Here is a 4,355-nt window from a genome sequence, read left to right as displayed (position 1 = left end):
CCGAGTAGCTGGGATTACAGGCACGCGCCACCATGCCCAGCTAATGTTTTGTATTTTTAGTAGAGACGGGGTTTCACCATGTTGACCAGGATGGTCTCGATTTCTTGACCTCGTGATCCACCTGCCTCGGCCTCCCAAAGTGCTGGGATTAACAGGCGTGAGCCACCGCGCCCGGCCCCCTATTCGTATTTCTATGTCACTTCTTCCTCAAAAATCCTGGATTCCTCTCAAAAATCAATTGATTTATTTACTCTATCCTATGTCTGAAACAATTTTAGAATTACTTTTGCCTATGTTGCTGTAAAAATAAGATTTATTTGCAGTTCCCTACCTATATCCTGCCCAAGCTTAAGGATAATGGCTACATTGTGCATTTATGAATTATTTGTATTTTTTTATCCTTCACTGTGATTATGTTATTTAAAAGACAATTGAGTTCATTTTTTCAATTTGCTTTCAGGTTTAAAATCTTTCTCCAAGCCCCCTCTCATCCTTGTTGATTTAATTTTATTTAAAAAAATCAATGGAGCCATAACATGATTCTAGAAGTTAGAACCTTACTAAATTATATACCCAGAAGTGTAACTTTCTCTGTCTGTTCTGCCCCATTCCCATCCATTGTAGGTACCCAACATCACTGGTTTTGGGTTTTGAGGTTTCTTTTTTATGAAGGAAAACAATAAATGTATGGTTTTTTTTTTCTCTTTCCTTTCTTTCTTACACAAAAGGTAGCATACCTGAAGGGAGACCAACCATCTTAGTTTGCCTAGTACTGAGAGATTTCTTGGGTCACAGAACTTTTAGTGCTAAAACTGGGACAATGAGGCCAGCTGGGATGGCAGGTCACCTTACATACACTTGTTAACACAGCTTTATTGATGCATAATTTGCATACCATAAGATTAGCGTCTATGTCCTTTTGAACTTTATTGAAGTATAATTTAATGCTATAAAATGTTGTCTATGCTATTCACTGATATTTGATATTTACAGAATTGTATAACTGGATCACAGTCTTACTAGAATATTTTCATCATTGCTATAAAATATGCTCAGTTACAGTTAATCCTTGTTTTCTCTTCCAGCTCCAAGGAACGACTAGCTACTTTCAGCCCCTATAGATTTTTCTTATCTGGACATTTTATATAAACAGAATCATATCTTTTCAATTTGGCTTCTTTTGCATAATGTTTTTGAGGTTTATCTATGTCATAGAATATATGGGCATTTCTGTCAGTATACTTATTGCTGAATGGTATTTTATTATATACTATATACTATGGTATGTTTTATTCATTTATGTGTTGATGGACCTTTTGATTCCTTTTTTTGGCAATGGTGCATAATGCTGCTATGAACATAATCGTGCAAATCTCTGAAAGTGGCTTTTCATTTTGGGGTAGGCGTGAAGTTGCTGGGTTGTAAGGTAAATTTATATTTATATAAGAAATAGCCAAAACTTTTCTAAGCGGCTGTATCATTTTACATCCATATCAACAATGTATTAAGGTTTTCTGTTTCTCCACATTCTTATTATTTGTTAATGGCTTTTGAAAATTATAGACATTCTTGTAAGTGTGAAGTAGTGTCTCATTGTAGTTTTAATTTGCATTTTCCTGACAAATGATATTGAGCATTTTTTGTGCTTATTAGCTGTTTCATATACATGCTCTTATATATACTACATTTTTCAATTACCATTTCCATAAATTCATGTAAATTCAGAGATCGATCTCTCACACACTTTCTTTTGTAGTATTCCATGGCATGTAGGTGCCATAGTTTTTTTCTCAACAATCTGCTTTCTATGGGCATTTAGGTAGCTTTTAATATTTTACCAAAATACAAATAATGATACAATGAATCTCCTTACATATGTTTTATTTAGAGTACATTTCTAGAATGGGATTACCAAGTCAAAGGATATATCGATGTGTAGTTTTGTTAGATGTTGCCTTTCCAAAAAGGTTATGGCATGTCAGATTCCACCAGCAATGTGTGATACTGTTTCCCCCTGCAGCTTCACTAACAATGGATACACTGTAAAGCTTTTGAAGTTCTGTCATTCTGATGGGTGGGAAGTAATATCTCATTATAGCTTCAATTTGCATTTTTATTATGAAGTTAACCATCTTTAAGGACTATTTTTCGTTTTCGTGACTTTGATTTTGTTTATGGTGTTATTTTGCTATGCAAACTCTTTCTTTTGTAATCAAATTGATTAGCTCTCCTGTGAAACCATGTGGGCTTGGTGTTTTTGGGAATTAGTTTCTTGATAACTTTATTTCTTATATTTAAATTGATTTCTTTAAATTCTTTTTGTTTCTACAGGGATCACTTTGCTAAACTGTGTATTTTTAAGAAACTGTCCATTTCCTCTTAGTTTTCAAATGTGTTTCCACTGAAGTAATTTATGTTTTTTAAAAAATTCTCTATATCAATAGTTATTTCTCCCTTGTTATATTTTATTCTATTTGCACTTTCTCCCTTTTTTAAAAAAGATTGAATTGGCAAATCATTTGTTGTATTGTTTTGGTTTTTTTCAAGACTTTACTCATTAATTTGATGTACTGTTTTTCTATTTTCTGTCTCAATTTCTGTTTTTATTTTCTTTGGACTTTTTTGTATTTGACTTTGTTCTAGTTCTTTCAAGTTAAGAATTTAGTTTTTATTGATACAGGTATTCATGACAGTTTCTGATTACTGCTTAGAATGTATCTCATAGATATATTACCATTGTTTTTCAGAAATTATGTAATTTTTGTTTGTATTTCATATTCTGACCAAGAGCTAAGTTTAACAGAATATCTTTCATTTACAAGTGGAAGGGCCTTTTTGGTTTTATTTTTAATTTCTATTTTAATTGCACTGTGATCACCAGTATTGTTTGTAATAATTTTACCTTATAGTATCTGCTAATATTTTCTTTGTGCCCTAATATGTTCAAAAATTTTAAATATACATGTGAATGTATGTATACTTAAGATTGTATATTCTCTATTAGGATGTAGTATTCAATATATATTCAAACATCGATTTTATTGTTATTTAGCTCTTATATATCTTTACTTCGTTTTTTGTTTGCTTGACCAGTCTTCTTGTACTGTGTGTTAAAGTCTCCTTTTAGTAGCATGTTTGTCTCTGTTCTTTTTGCATCTGTTGTAGTTTCTGTTTTATGCAGATATTGCTGTGTTGTGGTATAGCCTATTACATCCTAAATGTGAAATGTGGATTTTATTATAAAAATATCCTTCTTTGCTTTGTTTAATGACTTCTGAAATTTGTCTTTTGACCTTGAGTTAAACCCATTCACATTTATTGATATGACTGTCACGTTTGGGCTTAATTCTGTATTCTGTTATATTGTTTGTTATAATTGTTGTGTGTATTATGCCGTAGTTACTGTGTATCTTTCAAGATTTGGTGTGCTTCTGCTTTTTTACAGTATTTTGTGAGGAAGATTTACATTTTTGTTCCAGTGTTGCTTTGTATTAATATTTTAAAGTCTTTTGAATGCTTTTTTAAATTTCAACTTTTAATATCAGGTATGTTGCCTTTAAAACAGATCCTTTAACTCTCGCCTGTTACCTAAATGATGGTCAGTGTTCTCATTCATACTTTCTCTTTTTCTCTCCCTTTTTCTTACATTTTAAATTGCATTGTTCTACTTCATCAAAACATCGAATGTTAGATATTATTTTACCCATGTTCGCATCGTTATTTCAGTCTAAACTTTACAATTAAATATATACAGTGCTGACTGTTAATCCTTTTGCCAAAGTTTTGTTAGTCATTTATTAGATGAAGTTCATCTTTTTGCAGATTCCTCAGGAAGGGCACATCTATACAGTATTCTTTGAGCCCTTTTGTGTTCAACATTATTTTCCTATAGTCTTGATACTTATAGAATCCTGTGGTTGTTTATAATATCCTTGGTTCTCATTTTCTTTCCTTAAGTTTCTTGAAAACATGGCTCTACTGTTGCCTGCTTTGTTATTTTTGATAAGTCTGTTGTCAGTCTAATTCTCTTGCTTTTGTTTCATTTTTTTGCCTATAAACCATTAAGTTTTTATTTTTATTTTTTAATTTCAGAGTCCAATAGGATATGTATCACCATGGTTTAATCCAGGTCAATTTTCTTTCTACTTGATGGACATTTTCTGTGTGTAGATAGAGGTGGCCTTTTCCTTCTTTCTTCTTCCTCCTCCCCCTCCACCTCCTTTTCCTCTCTTTCCTTCTTCCCCCGCCGCCCCCCCCCCCCTTTTTTTTTTTTTTTTTTTTTTTTTTTTTTCTTTTTTTTTTTTTTTTTTTTTTTTTTTTTTTTTTTGAGACAGGGTCTTTATTGCTCAAGCTGC

This window comes from Cebus imitator, unplaced genomic scaffold (genome assembly GCF_001604975.1).
Source record: "Cebus imitator isolate Cc_AM_T3 unplaced genomic scaffold, Cebus_imitator-1.0 Scaffold308, whole genome shotgun sequence".
In the NCBI taxonomy this organism is placed as follows: Eukaryota; Metazoa; Chordata; class Mammalia; order Primates; family Cebidae; genus Cebus; species Cebus imitator.
The sequence above is the reverse complement of the archived record's forward strand: the minus strand, read 5'-3'. Positions refer to the sequence as shown.